At 39.8% G+C, this 23,015-nt stretch overlaps 1 long non-coding RNA gene across 3 annotated transcripts; it reads right to left on the bottom strand.

Annotated features, from left to right (window-relative positions):
• Window positions 1-1,373: 1,373 nt before the first annotated feature.
• Window positions 1,374-11,746, bottom strand: LOC148041848 (uncharacterized). 3 transcript variants are annotated; one of them, XR_015691646.1, is made up of 6 exons: window positions 11,107-11,746; window positions 6,421-6,614; window positions 5,966-6,323; window positions 1,820-2,582; window positions 1,622-1,723; window positions 1,374-1,529 (listed from the first exon to the last, which is right to left on the bottom strand). It is a non-coding gene; the product is annotated as an uncharacterized LOC148041848 (long non-coding RNA). The 3 variants fall into 3 exon arrangements; XR_015691644.1 differs by lacking the exon at window positions 6,421-6,614; XR_015691645.1 differs by lacking the exons at window positions 5,966-6,323; window positions 6,421-6,614.
• Between the last annotated feature and the right edge of the window lie 11,269 nt (window positions 11,747-23,015).

Genomic DNA, 23,015 nt, shown 5'->3' with positions numbered 1-23,015 from the left:
GCTCTCGAACTTGCGCTACTCACTGATATTGTGATAGCTATTAATGTCCTCAAGCAATGATCTCAATAAGATTCTTATTAATCCCATGGAAATCCTTTATCAAGTTCATCCTAGTCTCCTGGCAAGCCCTTTCCTTTGTAGTACAATTCACATCCTTTTTCTACATTACCACCAATAGCATTTGCAACAAAATTGGTTGGCACTGAATCTGCATTTTTCCATTGAAATTGAGGGTGTCTATAAAGCCACAAATAATGTTCACATCTACAATATCAACTATAAAAAAATGATAGTGTCAAACATTTCAAAATAAAATACAAAAACGATAGTATCAAACAATTCAAAATAAAATACATTTGCAAAAATACATACAAATCTCTATTGAAGAAGAATCTACCATTATTAGACTAGGCTCTCCTAGGACATCCTTCTTGGATAATATTAAAAAGGTCCTCATTGAATGGTCTTTGGAAGACCCTTCTCCTCCACCATAGTGTCAACTTGAGCCCATTTAATACACCCAAATGGCACCCCTTGTCCCAATCATGGATTTTTTTGTATTTTGAGAAGTAATTTTCCCACTTTTTGCAACATATAGCGCAATCTTCTGAACTCCACCTTCCTTGCACCAATCCGCAATTTGCTTTCTCTAGTCATTGAGCAAGAGAATTATTGCATCCCCTTCATACTCACCATCTCATCATCCAACCTTCTCTTTGCATCAACAATTACTATCCAACAATCCTTGCTTCTACTGAAGGATTCTAATCCCATCAACTTCTTTCATCTTGCTTTGCCAATCGCTCACCTTTTAGGCTTGTTGGTTAGTGTTGGGGGAGGTGGAGGCTTTGGTACTTGCAGTATGCATACTCAAAGGAGTATGAGTGGGTGGCGCTAACTACAAAGCATCAAGGAGAGGAGGCACAAAATTTGTGGGGGGTATTGCAAATTGTAGTTCACTACAAGATATAGGCCTTATACCGATGTTTAAAGCGACGAAAATGCAAATAACAAAATTTGCCCCCGTCGTCACAAAAAGCGTCGTTATTGGCAACGCCATAGAATGGTCGGTATTACCGTCGCTATCAGCGTCGCATTTGCGACACTGATAGCGATGCCAATACCATCTCGTTGATAGTAACGGTTTGCGACTCCTATAACAATGCTAATAGCGACGCGAGCAGTAAAATTTGAGACGCTAATAGCGACGGTAACAGGGAAAAAAAATTTGTGGCAACTGTGTACTTTATGAGAGCCATACAAAATAGTTTCTGCACTACTGTGTACAATGCGCTTGCAAACAAAAACAATGTATACTGAAATCATAAAATTGATACATGAAATAAATACATGATCGCATAAAAAGCGATTGGTACAATCATGACAGGATATCACTAATACATTAAAAATGTCTACATAGATCAGGCAACTCAAAAATAAAGGTGTGTGAGCTTCTAGGATCCAAGGGCGAGCTACAAATCCTCATCCCCCGAAAGCTCATCCCGTCGCAAAGGAGCATCGAACGGACTCTGCAAAAAAAGAAATAACACATCAGTCCACCATACAATAATGCATTCAAATATCTCATGGTAACTACGAACAAGAAAGATGAGTGACTTACAAGGCCACCGGGTTTATACAATCAGTCGATCAATGCAGTGAGACCGTGCTTCTCTGCATATCGAGTCTCAAGGCCAGTCGGATCGCGATTTGTAATGGAGTGCTGCAAAGAAAACAAAATGCTAACTGTTAGAAACATGATTATGAGTACAAAAAATATTTCAAAGAAATAAACAAGCAAAACAAAAGAAAAACTTACAAAGTCCTCCAAGTATGTCCTGTGGCCGCCACTCCCAAGATGATGGACCACTCCGACCTCGAGTCATGCCCTCGTCGCCTTGCACTACTGACTCCAATGTCCTGGAGAATCTGTAGCCTCCTCCCTCAATCGGCCCTAGTCCTCTACATCTAACCACTCGGGCTTTATAGTCCCACTCTTGTTGCCTTGCGTGCGTCAGATCGTCTATGTGACATGTATGCACTCATGCAATCCATCATCCAGCCCATAGAGAATATATCTACTGCGGCTGGCACCGGAAACTCCTCATGCAAGGATGCTACTATGTAGTCCTTGCTCCCCTCCGATATATTCTTCCAATGATCCAAGACGTTGTGCCGAAAAACTTGTTGGCACAACTCTCTCATGCGAGCCATCACCCTCCTCCCCTCATCATTCATGATGATGGCTCCTGACCTACTATCGACCGAAGGGCCATGAGAGTAAGGAGTCACACCTGTATCCCGTGTCGACGGCGGGCTCACTGCCTCTATATCTCTGCAGCATCCCCCTGATCCCAATGCATTCCCTCCCTCTGGCCCAAGTCATGAGCATCGAGCTCGTCTGCTCGAAGCCAAAGCATTCGATCGCGCTGAAGTAGATCTAACAGAGCACCCTGACGAAGACCCAGACAGCTCCTGGTCTGCCATCTCTCTGAATCTGGTGATCTAGTCTGGAGACATGCATGCGAAGATGTCCTGTAACTCCTCATCGCTCATCCCTCGACTCATCTTGAAAATGTCACCTACACAGATAAAAAATGATGTTAGAATAATCAATCTAAATCATACAAAGCACAATAATATAAATCATTTTAAAAAAATCTTACTTAAAATGTATATCTTATGTATCTTTATAAGCGATTGGTCAATGAATTGAGTAAGTGGATGCTCCAAGTATGAAGTATCCTATGGTCCCATGTTAATCTCCTGACACAACTTCGCATACACTACAAGGTCGATAGACATGTCACCACAAAAGAATGAGTCTGCCTCATTCTCAAAGAATTCTTGGACTCCTGTATTTCCATCATTGTTAGCCGATGCTGGCTCCAAGCTTTTGATGGCCTCCACCCCTTGCAATATCGACCCCTCTATTTGCATATTATCTTCATCTATGCTCAGAACATCGCTTTGGTCATATACTCTCACACTTCGAGGAGTTAAAGGTATAACATACCACCATTGAGGTTGTCGGGGGTTTGGATAGAATATTACCTATTCATAAACACGTACAAGAGAGTTCAAACCATCGTGACATAAACTATATCGTAATACAATTAGAAAGCAAATGAGTCCATGCACCTATTCACAATGGGACGGGAACACAAAGGTGTCGCGCAAATCTGTCTTTTTTTTTTCAAAATCTATTTCGAGAATTCCAGATGGACCTCATCAAACTATTGCTCCAGCTCCTCCAAGTACCACTTTGAACCACTGCACATCGAATAGTATCATGGAGAAGCTACGGTAATCCACCGTAACAATACTTTGCAAGTTTCCAAAATACTCCATCTCATCCACAACCGTGTTTGGATACATTGCTCGTCGCCGGCTCTCTTGCTCGAACCTTGCCATTATACCACAGTCCATTGTGGAGCGCATTTTGTCAATACACTCCACACGAAAATGCCGTCCGCGTGACCACGCTGCACTATATATTTTGTATTGTACATTGAAACACTCAAATTAGATGTCGCATATAAAATTTAGATACGACAGATTCTAAACCCCTCATCACCTTTGGACTACATCCCCTCGAGAATTCCCACTCCTCCATTGAGACCTCTATCCCTTCGCGAGACGTTGCGGTCAAAGCTCCATGCAACCATTGCGTTGACATAAACAACGGCATCTCCTCCATGCCTTCGGGATATCGAATCGGTCGATGACACATACTACGTCAGAATTCAGCTCGCGCTTCCTCTCAATCTTGCTTAGTGATCTGGTAGTTGGCGAGTCACGTCTCCATAGAGGCATGGTGCAACATACAAAAGCGATTCACCTTCTCTTTCATTAAGGAATCTATTCTTTTTTCCACCCCATTTCCAACCACCACATCTCTAGTCAGAGTCTATCATCGTCCTTCAGTGACCATAGCATTTCATTGTCTGGTTCCACCGTCAATAGCCATTGTGAAATATGCACTAGCGCCTCAGATACCAACTAACCTTCGTTCATGCTACCTTTTAGCCGAGCTCATTGTCGCACAAAGCCTTTCAGGGTTTTCATGAAGCGCTCCAAGAAGAACATCCATCGTGTATGGACAGGTCCAACAATCTCCACTTCATCCACAAGATGCACAAGAAGGTGGATTTGTATCGTGAGCATGCTGGTAAGTAGGTATTTCTCAAAGAGACAGACCGTCTCCACTGCTCCCCACCTCGTGGATTCAATAGAGGATGTCTTAATCTCCTTCTGTGAGATCCATTGCACCAAAGTCGACAATCTGTGAATGGCCCCGCGTATTTCTGGAGTAAGACATCTTGCGATCGTGATCGGTAGTACAAACTGCCACAAATAAGAAAGTGTTATGAATAATGGCTACATTCCAAATAGCAAAATGCCCACGCTAATTACAATCCATTCGTAGTACAAACTTGACATATCTTATGCCAGTCATGGGATTTTAGCCCTGATAATTGGTCGTCTTTAGAAAATGCGGACTTGAGAGAACGCATCATACCCATCAGAGTGCAAATAGACTTGATTACTTGCTTCACAATGCGCTCTTCTTTAGTGGACAAAACCCAAGGAGCGTGAGGAAGCTGCATGCAACCATCAGCACTCGACTGCGGCCAAAGCGCCTCCATCTTACCTACCTCCTTCAAATCCATTCGTGCCCCTATAGTGTCTCTCTTTCCTGTGATGTGGTCCCATAACAAGCTGCCCACATTCTTGAAAATATGCATGGGATCCAACAAGTGGTTGACATATAAGTGGGTCCAATATGGCAACTCGTAGAAAACTGAGAACCGCAGCATCCCATTTGGATGTGATTCCACGTGGACCATTTTCAGCTCGTACTAGCTTGCAGCGTTTATACGTGTTGGAGGTCATCCAAGGAAACCTTCCCTGAGTTCATGATCCTGCGGCGAATAAGAAAGCAGCATGTCCTTAATATACCATCTTCTTCATGGTTCGTGACCTTCGAGAGTCTAACTGTGGCCCGCGTAATGAACATGCATGATAACATGAGGTAACCAGACGTATTCCAACACCACGACCTAGTGAATACTTGGTTGAACGAGATAAAATATAGATATTACCAGCGAGAACGGAGGTCTACTCACCTGAGCACTCTCCCAATCCCGGAAAGTCATGCATTGCCCACATGAGAATGACTCGAATATTGGCTGACCGCCAACCATCGCGCCTGCTCATATCTTGCACGGTAACCCCCTCCTCCCACAAAATCTTAAGCTCATCGACTAATGGACGAAGATATATGTCCATATTTTTTACTTTGTAGCGGCCTGGGACGAGCAAGCTAAGGATGAGATGTCCTTTCTTTGTAGAAAGCCATGGAGGGATATTGTAGTTGACAAGGACTATAGGCCACACACTGTAAGAAGTTGAGCGCAGACCGAATGGGTTCATGCCATCCATTGCAAGACCGAGCCAAAGATTCCTTGGCTCTCGGGCAAAGCCTGGGAAGGTTGAGTCAATGTGGCTCCATGCGCGCGAATCCGCCGATATTCATTGAACTCCATCCGTGGACCTATTCTGCGCATGCCACGTTGTCAAGCTCGCCATACCGAACGTACGAAACATGTGGTTTATACGGGGGATGAGCGGAAAGTGTCTGAGAACTTTTTGAGGGATGGTTTGCCCTTGCAAGTCCTATCGATATCTGTGAGCACCACACTTTGGACATGTCTCCATAGTCTCGTATTCTCCTCGAAACAGTATGCAATCGTTGATACATGCATGTATGTTATTGTAGTCCATGCCAAGCTCCCGTAAAACATGTTGTGCATCATCACGAGACTCAGGCATAGTATTTGCAGGTGGCAATATATGATATTTCAATAACTTTAAAAAAATCATAAAACACCTTGAAAAAGCACAAATGTTTGCAATAATAGTGCCCAAAAAAAAAAATCAATGAAGCGTATGTACAAAGTACCTGAACAACTCGGTCACACTCGTATCGCTCCACCGTATTTTGCTTGCATACTTAAGAGTGCAAGCAATGTCTTCAACCGAGATACTTGGCACCCATCATATAATGGTATGGATGCTTCCTCTCTAAGCGGATCAGAAGTCTCGACATCCATGGGAATCAAAGCATCGATCATTGCCTCCATCTCAGGCTCCAAGATTGTAGGTAGGTCTGGAAGATTGCATGTCTTCTCTGGCATTGACGGTATAGATTGGCTTTGCAAGTGGTGGATTGGCTCCTGCACTCCATCCATCGCACGTCCACGTACTCTTCTAATTGGCCGCAAAGGGTGCACTCCCCCTTGGAACGAGACATCACCTCCCTGGATAGAAAATTTACTAGTGAGACATAATCTTATTGTATATGGTATTCAATTAGCTTGCGAGTACAATGCATAATTGATATTAACTTCAAATTACCGTTTATTGAAAATCCGCAATTGCCTGATCAATTATCTCAGATTGAAACTCGCCAAATTGTCGTACGTGTTCTATAGACAATCGGCGTTTTCATCTAATTGCTAGCTTGCATTGAGAGCAAGGACATAGGACATGCTGATTAAGATATGCCTCGCAATCTTGAACAACAGGATCTTTTTCGCTTTCCATTTTGTCTACGTTACAACAAACAATTTTTTTTTGTTATCATTATTTTCTTTTCTTAGATTGTTATCCTCTCCTTCCATCTCTCTCTTTTTCTATGACCTAGTATATAGTATTATAGAACACTAGTATTTAGTACCTAGTACTCAGGACCTAGCACATAATATTTCGTTTTCTCTCTTCCTCTCCCTCTCTCATTTCCTCTCCCTCCCTCGCCCTCACCCTCTCTTTCTCTCTTTCCCTATTAGGTTTAATGATATTTCTCTCTCTCTCTCTCATTTCCTTTTCTCTCTCCTCTCCCTCTCTCATTTCTTCTCCCTCACTCGCCCTCACCCTCCCTTTCTCTCTTTCCCTATTAGGTTTAATGATATTTCTCTTTTTCTCTCTCCTCTCTCTCTCTCTCATTTTCTTTTCTCTCTCCTCTCCCTCCCTTGCTCTCTCTCATTCCTTTTTCTCTCTCCTCTCCCTCTCTCTCTCTCTCTCTTTCTCTCTCCTCTCTCTCTCATTCCTCTCCCTCCCTTGCCCTCTCTCATTCCCTTTTCTCTCTCCTCTCTCTCTCGTTTCTTTTTCTCTCTCCTCTCCCTCTCTCATTTTTTTCTCTCTCCTCTCCCTCTCTCATTTTCTCTCTCTCTCTCGCCCTCACCCTCTCTTTCTCTCTTTCTCTATTAGGTATAATGATGTTTCTCTTTTTCTCTCTCCTCTCTCTCTCTCATTTCCTTTTCTCTCTCTACTCTCCCTCTCATTCCTCTCCCTCCCTTGCCCTCTCTCATTCTATTTTCTCTCTCCTCTCTCACATTCCTTTTTCTCTCTCCTCTCCCTCTCTCTTTTCCTCCCCCTCCCTCTCTCTTTTTCTCTCTCCTCTCTCTCTCATTCCTCTCCCTCCCTTGCCCTCTCTCATTCCTTTTTCTCTCTCCTCTCTCTCTCTCTCTCATTTCCTTTTTCTCTCTCCTCTCCCTCTCTCATTTTCTTTCCCTCCCTCGCCCTCACCCTCTCTTTCTCTCTTTCCCTATTAGGTTTAATGGTTTTTCTCTCTTTTTCTCTCTCCTCTCCCTCTCTCATTTGGGTCTCTTTCTATTTCTCTTTCCCTATTAGGTTTAATGATTTTTCTCTCTTTTTCTCTCTCCTCTCTCTCATTTTTTCTTCTCTCTCCTCTCTCTCTCTCATTTACCTTTCTCTCTTTCTCTCCCTCTCTCATTTCTTGTCCCTTCTTCACCCTGACACTCTCTTTTTCTCTTTCTCTATTATTTTTAATAATTTTTTCTCTTTTTCTCTCTTCTCTCCCTCTCTCATTTTTTCTCTCTTCCTCTCCCTCTCTCATTTCCTCTCCCTCCCTCGCCCTCACCCTCACCCATACCCTCTCTTGCTTTATTTGCCTATTATGTTTAACATCTTATCTCTTTTTCTCTCTCCTCTCATTCTCTCTTTTTTTTCTCTCTCCTCTCCCTCTCTCATTTCCTTTTGCTCTCTTCCTCTCCTTCTCTTATTTCTTCTCCCTCCCTCTCCCTCTCTTATTCCCTCTCCCTCTCTCATTTTCTCTCTCTTCCCCTCCCTCTCTCATTTCCTCTCCCCCTCTCTCTCCCTCTCCCTCTCCCTCATTTCTTCTCCCTCTCTCATTATATACAAATTATACAATAAATAAATAAATAAGAGAGAGAATACACTCTCCCTCTCTCTCTTCCTCTCTTTCTCTCTCATTTCCTCCCCCTCCCTCTCCCATTTCCTCCCTCTCCCTCTCTTTAATTTCACTCTCTTTCTCCCTCTCCCTCTCCCTCATTTCTTCTCCCTCTCACATTATATACAAATTATACAAAAATTAAATAAATAAGAGAGAGAATACACTCTCCCTCTCTCTCGTTCTCTCGATCATTTCATCCCCCTCCCTCTTCCATTTCCTCCCTCTCACTCTCCCATTTCCTCCCTCCCCCATTTCCTCCCTCCCTCTCTTTCTCTCTCATTTCCTCTCCCTCTCTCAATATATATACACAAATTATAAAAGCAAAAGGGAGAGGGAGAGAGAGAATGCACTATCCCTCCCTCTCCCTCTCCCTCTCTCTCTCTCTTTCTCTTTCTCTTTCTCTCCCTCTCTCGTTTCCTCCCCCCTCCCTCTCCCTCTCCCTCTCTTTCTCTTTCTCTTTCTCTTCCTCTCTCTCGTTCTCTCATTTCATCCCCCTCCCTCTTCCATTTCCTCCCTCTCCCTCCCTCTTCTCCCTCTCCCTCTCTTTCTCTTTCTCTTTCTCTTTCTCTCCCTCTCTCGCGTTCTCTCATTTCATCCCCCTCCCTCTTCCATTTCCTCCCTCTCCCTCCCTCCCTCTCCCTCCCTCTCCCTCTCCCTCTCCCTCTCTTTCTCTCTCATTTCCTCTCCCTCTCTCAATATATATACACAAATTATAAAAGTAAAAGGGAGAGGGAGAGAGAGAATGCACTCTCCCTCCCTCTCCCTCTCTCATTTCCTCCCTCTCCCTCTCCCTCTCCCTCTCCCTCTCTCATTTCCTCCCCCTCCCTCTCCCTCTCTTTCTCTTTCTCTTTCTCTCCCTCTCTCTTTCTCTCTCTCCCTCCCTCTCCCTCTCCTCCCTCCCTCTCCCTCTCCCTCTTCCTCTCTTTCTCTCTCATTTCCTCTCCTAAACAAGCAAAGGAGAAAGATAATTAAACCCTAAACAAGCAAAAGAAGGAGAGAATGGACACACTGATGAGATATGGCAAGGGTTTGGCGGCTCCTCTTTGTGATGAAGGCTCCTCCTCTTCTTCGCAAACGACGGCGGCAGCGGCTGCAGTAAGCCTTCTTCCTCTCCCTCTCTCATGACGGTCGCTCTCTCTCTCGCTCTCCCTCTCAAAACGATCGACGAAAATGCATGAAATGAACCTGCGCTCGGTATCGGTCTGTTTTTTTCCCTGTGGGGCGTCGCTATTTGCGTCACAAATGTGATGCAAATAGCGACACCACTACCTGCGTCGCTACCCGCCGTCGCTAGAGGTTTAAATCCTTGTAGTGGTTGTTATTGTGGGGTGATTGACTTGGTTGGTGGTGCTTGCTACTATCGTGAAATGAGGGCCAGTTCTAGAAGGAGAAGACATGATAGATGATGAATATATAGTAGGAATAAAAAAAGGTAGATAAACCATGCTAAAAGATCTAGAAGGCAGGGATATAAAAGTCAATGTGGCATCAAATTGTGCTGAAGCGTGCAGTGAAACAAAAGGTCTAAAGGACTGGGAGAATTGTGTTGCAAGCAATCTATGAGGAGGCAATTGGGGAACCTAGATTAGTTGGGACCAACCCACTTTTTTATGCTAGTTCTGGTCCTCATTGATTGAGCTAGTGAGTAGATCATAGTAGAAAGATATTATTACCTACAAGAAATGGTACCATATCTCAAATGACATCCATATCACAATGGTTGTGACCCTCAAAATTAGAAGTACAAGTGAAGTACTATCGAGTGACTTGAATCGTAACTAAACATTGTGTGAGTCCTCAATTTCACAAATTAATACTAAACAGGAAAAAAGCAGTATGATGGTAAGGAAAATTTTCCCAAAAAAAAAAAAGGAAAGGAAAGGAAAGTTAAGAATCTTTAATACATATGCTTTTCTAGAAATGAAAGAGTTGTCGATCATGTAGCATAGACACTACTATCTACAAAGCCTTCCACAATAATAAAGCACCATATGATTGTGATTAATGCCTATCAAATAATATAGAATCTAATGCAAAAGAGGGAAATGTGATGTAATAAAGAACCCAAGAGATTGTGAAGTAAAGAATATCAGTTGTACAAACACACACGACAAATGGTATGGAAAGAAGAACCTTCACTAAACATATATGAGAGACTACTAAAAGATTTGAGAGACCATGGTGTGTATCTCCTAATTCTCAATTATAGAAGACCAAGTTCATTAAATGATAAGCAAATAACTCCAATGAGACAATATTAAGATGCACAATGTAAAGGCATCATCTAGCAAAGACATTGCTATGTAGAAGGCCTTCTTGAATGACAAAACTCAATATGATTAAAACTACCACATGTCAAATAAAAGTAGCCCTGAACTTCAAATTTGTATAAACAAGGGAAAACTATTTCCATTTATTTCAATTATTAAAAGACAATAACAAAAAGACATTACATCACTAAAATTTTTTATCTAATAGAAGAAGAGGCTGTGATCTCCATTAATCCTAAAGAGGAAAGTTGAAATGGACATGTGTATGGGACACACCAAAACAAACAAGTTAAACAAACGCATCCAATGAATACCTAGCACATAACTTCATAGAGATAAAACTCGTTACGATTATGATTAATGCCTGTCAAATAAAAGTAATCCTAATCTTCAAAATTGTATGAATAAGGGAAATACTATTTCCAATTAATTCAATTATCGAAAGACAATAACAAAAGCTATTGTATCACTAAAACTTTTGATCTAACAAGAGAAGAGTTCGTGATCTCCATCAAACCTAAAGAAGGCAATTGAATTGGATGGGTATGTGGAACGCACCAAAATAGATCTTCAGTTTGCACATGGCCTGCCGCAACTTTTGAGGCAGCTGTCAGTTTTTCCTCCATATGGTATGATCGCCGATCAGTCTCAGTTGTCGTTTGTACCATCTATATTGACTTGACGTTGGACGCTGACATTGAAAATATAAAATCATCTAGTTGAGCTAGCGGTGATCTGAGGCATAGATGATCACCAGGTTTAGCCTTCCAAATTCCAATGTTCGATTATCGTGTGCATCTTTTGACTCGAAGGAGCCCACCCCACGTCTGTTGCTGACTTGATCCTGCTTCTACCTGTAGTGATGAAGCCAAAACCCCTGCCTCTGCTCGTCTCACAGTCACAAATCACCTTAACAACCTCGTCAACAATATCTCCAAGTTCCTCAAAGAGGTGTGCAAACTCCTCGCTACTGTTGCAGGTCCTTGCGCTCACGCGCTGCGGCATCCAAGAACGCATTGAGGTCAGTGGTGCAGGTCATCTTTTGGATGATCCAGAGGTGGATGCGTGCCGAGAGAGCGCAAGGCGGAGAGAGCAGCAAGGCAGGAAGGCCTCACCTGGCTCTATCAAGCGGCTGTTGCCAGTAGCTGCTTGTCGGCAACCCCTCCTCTCTCTCTCTCTCTCTCTCTCTCTCTCTCTCTCTTCCATCAGCCTCCTCTTTTCAGTTCTGGCTGTCGCTCTCTCCGTCACCCTTTTTTTCTAAAGCACTCGAATATTCCTCATGCAAAGTTCGTTTCATGCTTTTTATTTCTAATGGAGTTTCCATTTAAAAGTTTTAAAATCAAAACACCAATAAAATCAAAGAAATCTTTAGAAAAATGAACAAAATGAGAAATAGAAAAACATCATTAGCTACATGTGTAAAAGAAAAAATAGAGAGAAGAAGAGAATGGATAAAATAAGGGGAAAATTTTTGGAGAGATTAAAGCATGAAATTTTGAGCGGGAAGAAAAAAATAGAAAAAATGAGGGAAAAATAAAAAGGAGAGAGAGAGAGAGAGGAGAAAAGAAAAAGAGGAAAAAGGAGAGGGAGAGAGGGAGGGGAGACTTCAATTTGGGACTTCACTGAAACTTCTATAATTGCTTGCGTGAATCTACATCATTTGTTGTAACTTCAAAGTAAAACTAGAGAGAAAATCCAAATCTTTGGTCATTTCTTTTCCATATCATCTATAAGGTAAAGTAACACCTTGCAACCTTAGCCTCATCAGTTCCTTCGCTCCTTTCTTCGTCTTTATCTTCCTCCTCTTCCTCTTCATCTATTGTAACTATGCCCTTCTTCCTTCTCATCTTCTTTGATTGATGTGACTTGACACAACATGCACCAATTTCCCTCATTAACATTGAAGACACTATCAAAGTCCTTCAATTTCCTATGTGTTTCCATTCAATACTATCCAGTCTACCATTGAGCAAGCAATACTTTCTCCAAAATCCCTTCTACCCTATATGCATTCACTATTGTGTCTAGACTTGAAGAATTAACCTCTAGCAGCTTGGCAATGACTATACCAAGCTGTATCGCCCACCCTATGCCCTTTGGCCACCCTGCTTGAGCGTGCTACTAGCCTACTTCATGCCCATGGCATCAATGTTGCTAGCCTTGTCCGACAACACGTGCTACTAGCCTACTTCATGCCCATGGCATCAATGTTGCTAGCCTTGTCCGACAGCACGTTGCGCCAACATCTAGAAAGGAGCTTCTAGGTCTCCATATCATCAAAATACATGCGGCAAACAATGCACTTGAATTGATTGTTGTACTTTGCCTTGTTGCTACCACCCTTTCCAAGCACAAAGGAGGTCGAGAGAGGTCGAGAGAGAGAGGTGAGCCATTTATTGTTCTACCATTTACTATTTTTCTATCTCTAGTGTTTACGTATTTTTTTTAAATGATAAAATTTGAAATATCCAAGCTTGGAATAATCTCCTCTTGCCATGTAGGCCCATCAAGAAATCTATGCTTCAATGTTTACCTTTGGTTCATTTCTCTGAAAAGATACTAGGTGCTATGTGCCTAGATTCTCCTGACGCTTCATGTTGATGTTCTCCTGATGCTTCGCATTAGGGTTTGAAGGCATATTAGATGTGGCAAGAGGGTGCATGGGTGGTTACTATAAGGAACATAATTTGAACTTTGAAAGCTTTGACAACTTAGACTGATACAATGCTAATTGCATGAAATTGTACTATTTGGTGATATCTTATAACCATTGCTCAAAGTTTCTCAAAGACAAGCATATTCATATTGAGCCTATCATGGCATGCATATTATCTTGACCTCATCTTGACACACTCATTCATAAATTTGCGAACCCATAAACTATATTGATCATTTGTTCTTTTCTTTTTCTTCTCTCTCTCTCTCTCTCTCTCTCTCTCTCTCTCTCTCTCTCTCTCTCTCTCTCTCTCTCTCATATAAATAATAATTAATAATATGTATCCATGATTATATATGTATAATACATCAATTGAAATGCAATTATTCATCTCAAATTAATAATTAATTGATGTATTAATTTATTATAATTATAATTAATTTAAACTAACAATAATTATACTTATTAATTAAGTATTAATATGTAATATAAGTATTAATTATAAGTATACATATTAATTATAGGTTAAGCATAATTTATATAATAATATTCAATCATACTAATAGTACCATATCCACACACACACACACACACACAAACACACACACACACACGGAATCCATCCTCCTTACTTATTGAGTAGAGAGAGGAAAAAAATGTAGAAAAAAAGTAGAGAAAAAGAGAAGGTTTTGGGGGATGATGAGAGGCTAACATGTGGCACCTCCAAAATCTTCTAGTAATCAATATAAAAAATAAAAGATGTAATTTATATAATTATATTCAATTATAAAAATAGTATTGTATCTGAGAGAGAGAGAGAGAGAGAGAGAATCTTCCTCCTAATTTATTGAGGAGATAGGAAAAAATATAGAAAAACGCAAAGAAAAAGAGAAGGTTTTGGGTGGTGTGATAAGAGGCTGCCATGCAGTGCCTCCAAAATCTTCTAATATTTAGTATATAGAACAAGATGTAATTTACATAATTATATTCAATTATAATAATATTATTGTATCTAAGAGAGAGAGAAACTCTCCTTATTGAGGAGAGAGGGGGAAAAAATACAAAAAAAAAGGAGAGAAAAAGATGAAGGTTTTGGGGGGTGATGAGAGGTTGCCCTGTGATAACCTCAAAATCTTCTAATAATAAGTATAGAAGATACAATATATGTATATATATATGTATGTGTACACATGTACATGTATACGTGTATGTATATGCGTATGTATACATGTTTGTATTTAACACATGTGCATCTATTTATGTGGTCTCTTAAATGTGTGTCCTCTCTCTCTCCCTCATCATTTTTATTTTAATCTTTCCTTTCTTTTTCATGCTCTCGTCTCTCATCTTTCTTAATCTGATATATATGTGCATATTGTATATGCATATGTATATGTGTATGCACATGCATGTATATGTATATATTTGTTTGTGGATGTGTCTCTGCATACATGGGTGTGTGTATATTAGTGTATTCGTTCTCTCTTCTCTGCTCTTTCTCACTCCATTTTTTTCTCACTCATACACATGTTTATGTGTGGATGAATATGTATACATGCATATGTGTATGCATGCAGACATGTGTGTATCTCTTTATGCATATGTTTGCACATGTACATATATTGTTCATGCGTTTTTATAGTCTATGCAATTATCATAGTTTTAGAGTATATATACGTTGCATGAAAATTTTCAACAACCATTAAAGTTATTATCTCATCCCATATATTTAAACTTTTTTAACAAGTAGCTCTTTTTGTATAGTATGTGTGTATTTGTGAATGTTTTTAGAGTACATACATGTTGCATGCATATGTTCAACAATTAAGATTTCATTTCATTTGTGGATGTTTTTAGAGTATATCTACTCAAAAAAGAAATTCATCTAGAGAGAGAGAGAGAGAGAGAGAGAGAGAGAGAGAGAGAGAGAGAGAGAGAGAGAGAGAGAGAGAGAGAGAGAGAGAGAGAGAGAGAGAGAGAGAGAGAGAGAGAGAGAGAGAGAGAGAGAGAGAGAGAGAGAGAGAGAGAGAGAGAGAGAGAGAGAGAGAGAGAGAGAGAGTGTGTGTGTGTATGCATGTGTGTGAATAAATATAGCCCCTACTCACCCTTCAAGAAAAAATGCTATTTATTTTTTGAATAACAAACTTCTCCTCCTTGTGCCACATAGGCTTGCGAGCCTTCTAGTTCATTTGAGATCCCCAAGGCAAAGCTCTAACTCATAAATACACCTAGACATTCCACACCTAGATTCTCCTAGTGCTTCATGTTGGTGTTCTCCTGGTGCGGAGGGTTCATAAGTGGTTGAGTCACAAAGAAACCAAATACGATAGACATCAATGCTTTTATGTGAACTAAATAATTATTAGTATTTAAGTTAAAATTATTGCAATTAACACATTTGCTATTCTTTTTTTTGTTTGAAGAATAGATAGGAGTACACATATAGATGATAGCTTTAAAAATATAAAATATTTAATTAAATAAGTAAATGCAAATGAAATTTATCCAAATTAAAATTAACAACTAATTAAAAGTTTAAGGATAGAGTAAGAGAGTACAAAAAAAATATCAAAATATAAATAAATAGTTCATATAATTAAGGAGATTAAAAATATATTAAATTAGAAATAAATACATTACTAATAGCTATATGGATTAACTAATAAATTATAACTAGAAGTCTAGGTTCAAAATAGAGAGCAATGTTAGGAATGGAAAACTATTTCATCTTTCATCCTATGAAAACCTCGAACCATTTTAACAGCTTGAACATAATGTTTGGCCATGTATGTCAACTGGGACCTTGCTTAATGCTAAGAGTAGGAGACTACTATCCCATGGCCTTTCCAACCAATTACTGTTTGCTTGATGTGTGCAACTTTACAAGGCCGTGTATATTGGAGGAGTTGGCAGCCATGCTTAGCGGGTTAATAATTGATCGCCAATATCGTCCCATGTGCATCTAAGGGGCCATGTTCCAATATGTACCTATTGAAGTGGAATTGAAAAGGGATTTAGTATTATAAGGTGGCTTCCAAGTGTAAATGAGCCATTTTTTGAAGATTATGCTACATTTTTCACAATGCATGTCATATTTGTCAATGAGCACAACTATGCTTTAATTTCTTTTAAAATCATTCCGAACATTACCATGCAATCTTTTACATATGCCATCAAAGGTTTCATATGTTCAAAGTTGCTTAGTTTTGCTACATTTTTACATCTTTTGAAGCAATATCCATTAATTATTTAGCCTCAATCCTTTATAAGTTATACATATAGCAAAATCAATCACCATCCTCTTGTTGATCATAACCATTAACTATTATGGGAACTTACATTTTTAGTGATGCTAGGAGGCATATTCCACGATGGATTCCGTGAGGTTTTACGGTGGATTCCGTAAACTTAGATGACCAGGGCTCATACGCAAAGAGGATTCTTTGTGCGAGAAGTTGATGGGGACGCCTGTCCTTTTCGGGCGTTTCATTAATTTAGTGTGTACATGGGTGATTCCATAGCGGGTGATTCCGCAAAATGCATATTAAATTAATAAACGTTTATGAGTTTAGAGTGCGCACTCGTAATAAATTAAGGTTAGGATTTATTTCTAACCAATTGATTTATTTATGTAGCTGAAGACTGCTAGGTATTCACTTTTGTCGGTTTAATTGTGTTATTTTACTAACGATTGTGAATGCTTCAGTTGATGTGTAGAGATAGCAGCAGTGGCGGAGGAAAGCATTGGAGTCTAGCGGGTTTTTGACTCTTGGATTAGATTTTGATAGGCGCCACGCCTATATTTTGTTATGTCTATTGAGACATCGATTATTTATTATTATTTTGTATGCGCTTATGCGCCTGGATATGTTATTTCTATTTGGACATTGAGATTGGGCGTGCCAGACACTATGGGCACCGTCCATTAGCTTTGTTTTCCTATTTTTGGTAGAAAGCAAACTCAAAAGCTAAAAAGCTTGTCATATTTTTGTAATTGGGCTATTATTGAGCATGAAGATTGGAAATATACATTAAATACATGCTTTGTGAAGCGCTCACACAAGGCATGGGGGAGATTGAACCCAATTTGTCTCTTGCCTCATGTCGTGCTTGCTTTTACATGGGTTTTTGTGCTAAAAAGTAGAGTACTTTGTTCTTGGGGACCTTCCGGGATTCACCACGTGAGCTATCTGCGACCGATCTGCGCACCAGTGGTATCAGAGCGGAGCAGAGATCAAGAGCTTTCAATCGCTACCAATCTTGGGCGAAGGCGGAGCTCCAGGAACAAATGGCCTCTACAGTCAATCTCGTCGCGAACCGTCGATACAGGCAGACTTCTGGCGATCAAGAACCCCTGTTTCCACTGTCAGATCGCGAAGGACCAGGCTCTGCAGGCGGAGGACCACGCAATCATCTCCTTCATCAAGTCGTGAAGAAACGGTGAGGAAATTTATAAATTTATATTTTCCAAAGCTTAATTACTAAGCTTATAAGCTTAACAAGAAGCTTAATAGCTTCACGACTATTCGACGTAGTCTCTGAGGCTGTCCGAAATTCGTGCGACGTCATCAAACACATCCTCTTGACCTCCACGATCTGCGCCGAATACTGACGATTTTTCCCCCTTAATAAGCTTTAGTCATTAAGCTTATTAAGCTTAAGCTTAATTCCTTAAGCTTAAGTCACTCAACTCTTATCAAGTCACACAGGGCAGAGAAATCGATAAACTCCGGGTCTCGCACTCCTGAAGTCAAGTTCCGTAAGTCGACGGTAATCAAGTTCTGCAAGTTCTGCAAGTCGGCCTAAGTCCAGCAAGTCAACAACTCTGCAAGTATGTTAAGTCTGCAACTCTGCAAGTCAGACTAAATCAGAACTGACTAGTGCTTAAAACTCATAGAAGACTTGTTCGTATGCAAAAACTCTGAACTGGAAAGTTGTTCGCAGCAAGCTGTTCTACCTATCTACAAGTTCGTTGAAGTACTTTCAGCAAACGGAGACAGAAATATTACAGAATTTCTGAAAATTGAAGAAGAAATACCCAAAAATACATAGCCTTGTAACCCCAAATTTGAGCTACGCTCATCCCGCTAACTGATTTTGAGTGAGAAAGGTTTGTTGAGTTTTACAGGATGACTACCCCACATATGGATGATCCTATGGCTGAAGACGATCTACCCGAGTCTACCATGGAACAAAAGCTGGATCTTATCATGCTGCAATTGGAAGAAGAGCGAAGAGCTAGGCAAGCCTTGCAAGCGCAATTGACAAAGCTACAAGGAGCGTCAACTGATAAAGAAGAACCACAAGCTGAAGATTTGATTCGCCGTACCATCGACGCCACCCTTGAAGCACAAACCATTCGCAAGGAATCCAAGATAAGTAAACGAAGTTTCAAGTTTCGCACTTTCAATGGCATAAGAGAAGGAAAGACTGTTTTATCATTCATTAGCCAGTTTGATGACTATTTCCATGAGGAAACTTATCCCGAAAAAGATAAAATCAAGTGTGTTACTAATCATCTGATAGACAGAGCATCACTTTGGTGGACTGTAGTCCGCAAGAGCATAGAATGTCCTGCTACATGGGAAGATTTTAAGAAGAAGTTCATGCAAAATTTCCTTCCACCGCAATTTCATGAGAAGGCTATCAAGCAATGGGATTTACTTCAACAGCGCGATCGTGAGCCTATTCCACAGTATACAGAGCGTTTTTGGAATGCACTCCTACAGCTACGCATGCTTGAAGACGTACCAGAGACGACACATAAGCGGAAGTATATGTCTGGACTTCTTGGACATTACTACGCTGAAGTGAACATGTTCAAGCCTGCTACCCTTGAAGACGCCATCTCCTTAGCCCATGACACTGAAGATAAGTTACGCGGAAGAGATCGACGACCACAGCCATTCCAAGCAAACGGTAATTATGGATCTAAACAATTCAATTCCAATTTCAGAAGGTTTAATCCAGGTCGTTTCTCATCACCATCTTTCCGCAAGAATTGGCCTAAACCACCTGCATTACCATCCACTGTCAATTCAAATCCTAAGCCTATTCCACAAGCAAATCCAAATATACCCAGACTCCCAGCCATTGCAAATAATGTGACCAAAGCCAAGCCCATCGTATGCTACAAGTGTCACCAGCTAGGGCATCTCGCAGCAAATTGTCATTCAAAGAAGCCATCAACACATATCAACTATCTTGGAGCCGTGGACGAAGACGAGCATGAGGATATGCCAGATTTCACTGAAGAAGAAGATGATCCTATTACTACTTCCGACACTTTACCAGGTATGCCTACTTCACATTCATTGTTGACTATGAAATGCATGGTGCATGGAAAAGAAAGAACTATATTGCATGATGACGGTAGTACCCATGACTTTATTTCAACAAAATTGGTAAAGGAATTAAAATTGCACACTGTACCTACGCACTATCGCATAAAAGCTACATTTTTAGGCACTAGGTACAATGGCACACAAGAAGTTCAAGATTTAGAAATTCAAATTGGTCCATATATTGAAAGAAGAAATTTCTTAGTTGTCCCATTACAGTCTAGCGACATTATTCTAGGAATGCCATGGAGACACCAACATAATCCTAATATAGATTATTCCACACACACAATGAATATAAATTTTCAAGGAAAATCTATTACATTATTTGGTATGCATGCATCTCCTATTTTTCCACTGCTTTCGCATACTCAAGCAAAACGTGCACTACACAAGAATACTAAATCATATCTCATTTGGGTAAATGAATTGCATGCAAAAGAAACTCATATGCACCCTAGGCATAAGGAATTTATTGCATATTTTAAGGACTGTTTTGCAGAAGACCTACCACCAGGTTTACCTCCATCACGTCCAGAAGACCATAAGATTGACCTAATACCTGGCACACAACCACCTTGCAAAGCACCATATAGGCACAATCAAATAGAGCAAAAAGAAATCCAAAGTCAAGTTGAAGAATTACTAAATAGAGGCTTAATTCGACCTAGCAGTTCTCCATTCGGTGCACCTGTGCTCTTAGTCAAGAAAAAGAATAATACTTATCGAATGTGTATTGACTACTGAGCATTAAATAAGATCACTGTAAAGAATAGGTATCCTATACCTAGAGTTGATGACCTTATGGACAAACTGCAAGGATCTTCTATATTTAGTAAAATTGACCTTAAGTCTGGATATCATCAGGTGAGGTTAGATAGATCCGACATATTTAAAACTGCATTCAGGACACAGTTTGGCCATTACGAATTCTTAGTCATGCCATTTGGATTAACTAATGCACCTACCACTTTCAGTAGAATGATGAACCGTATTTTTCTAAAATATCAATATTGTGTGATTGTTTTCTTTGATGATATTTTAGTGTTCAGTCAAAGTGAAAAAGAGCATTATGAGCATTTATCATTAGTTTTTCAATTACTCAAAGAAAATCAATTCTTTGCAAATCTTGACAAGAGTGAATTCTTTAAGACAGAAATAGAATATCTAGGTCATATTGTATCAAAAGAAGGAATAAAAGTTGATCCTAAGAAAATTGATGCAATATTGCATTGGCCTGTTCCTAAAAATGTACATGAATTACGCTCATTTCTTGGTCTTGCTAGTTTCTATAGGAAGTTTGTACGTAATTTCTCATTACTTGCTTTACCATTGACCAAACTTCTTAAGAAAGGCATTGTTTATCAATGGACTGAAAACTAGCAGAAATCCTTTGACTTACTCAAACGTGCATTAACCAATGCCCCTGTTCTACAATTACCTGACTTTAACAAACCATTCTTTCTAGTTGTGACCGATGCTAGCGGATCAGGAATAGGAGCCGTGCTAATGCAAGACAACCATCCAATAGCATATTCTAGTTCTAAGCTGAAACCCTCTGAGCTTAAATATTCCACTTATGACAAGGAACTCTTAGCAGTTGTCCAAGCATTAAAACAATGGAAGCATTATTTTATGGGTTCAGAATTCATGATAAAGACCGATCAGCAAAGCATTAGACATCTACTTAGCCAACCCCAAATTTCTGACCGTCATATCAAATGGGCTTCATTCATTCAAAGTTTCCATCCTATCATTCAATACCAACCTGGAAAAGAAAATGTAGTTGCTGATGCATTGAGTAGAAGACCTGCAATTCATAACATTTCTATCATATCTTTTGATTCTTTGATTGCTATGAAAGATACATATCACTAGGATATTACTTTTCATTCTGATTGGCAAAAATTAGTTCAAAATAATTTCATTCCTGTTGATTCATTGTCATATAATGATGGATTCATGTTCTTTGAAAAGAGACTGTGTGTTACTATTCCATTCCGATCTTTTGTTTTGAATGAAATTCATTGTCCCCCATATCAAGGTCATAGAGGTATCATTTCTACATTACGCATGTTAACTGAAGATTTTTATTGGCCGCATATGGATGCAGATGTATCTAATTTTGTTTCTGAATGTTTGATTTGTCAAAGAATAAAGAGACATCATGGTAAACAATATGGACTATTAATGCCTTTATCTATTCCATCTAAACCTTGGGAACATATATCTATGGATTTCATTACTGGTCTACCAAATACTAAATCTAACCATGACATGATTTGGACAATTGTAGATAGATTTAGTAAGCAAGCATATTTCATTGCATGTAAGAAAACTTTAACAGCATCACAAGCAGCACAGTTATTTTTGAAAACTGTTTTTACTAACCATGGGTTGCCGAAAGTGATTATTTCAGATAGAGATTCTAGATTTTGTAATAACTTTTGGATTACACTGTTTGCAAATCTAGGCACAAAGATTGACTTCTCATCTGCATTTCATCCAGAAACAAATGGACAAACAGAAGCCACAAATAGCACCATTTTAGATCTTTTACGTGCATACACTATCTCTAAACCTCAGACATGGGATACTTATTTGCATTTATTACAGTTTGCATATAACAATACACCGCACACATCTACAAAGAAAGCACCTTTTGAAGTTATTTATGGATATAGATTATCTACACCTGTTGCATCTTTGTCTAATAGAATACAAAGTGCCGATGATATTGCTGTTATGCATAACACTATTTTTGATGAGGTAAAGGATATGATTGCTAAAGCCCAACAATCATATACCAAACAAGCCAACAAGAAAAGACAAGCCATGAATTTCAAAGTTGATGATTATGTTTGGCTTAGAATAGAAAAGCGTAGACTGCAAAGTGTAGATAGACATCCAGTTGTCAAATTAGCTCCTAGATTCTACAGACCATTTAGAATCATTCATAAGATTAATGACAATGCATTCAAGTTAGAACTGCCATCTTATTGGAAAATTCATAATACATTTCATATTAGTTTATTGAGACCATTTAGAGGCCAATTACCTATCCACCCTGTCTATGAAAACCCACCTTTACTAGAAGAAGAGACTGAAATACTTGAACCCGAAGCCATCATAGACACTGACTACATGACCACTAGAACTGGCCGAAGGTATTCTAGATATCTAGTGAAATTTAAGAACCATCCTGTAGAGGAAGCACAATGGATGCACGCTAGAGACTTAAATGCTTTCCCCACTCTGTTAGCTCCACATTGAGCTAATAGCAATTGAGGTCAATTGCTATCCCACCCTGGGGGTATGATGCCAGGAGGCATATTCCACGGTGGATTCCGTGAGGTTTTACGGTGGATTCCGTAAACTTAGATGACCGGGGCTCATACGCAAAGAGGATTCTTTGTGCGAGAAGTTGATGGGGACGCCTGTCCTTTTCGGGCGTTTCATTAATTTAGTGT

The sequence above is a fragment of the Lygodium microphyllum genome, chromosome 1 (assembly GCF_053477565.2).
Source record: "Lygodium microphyllum isolate KBCC chromosome 1, Lygodium_microphyllum_v1.1.10, whole genome shotgun sequence".
NCBI lineage: Eukaryota > Viridiplantae > Streptophyta > Polypodiopsida > Schizaeales > Lygodiaceae > Lygodium > Lygodium microphyllum.
This window is presented reverse-complemented; position numbering and strand designations above follow the sequence as displayed.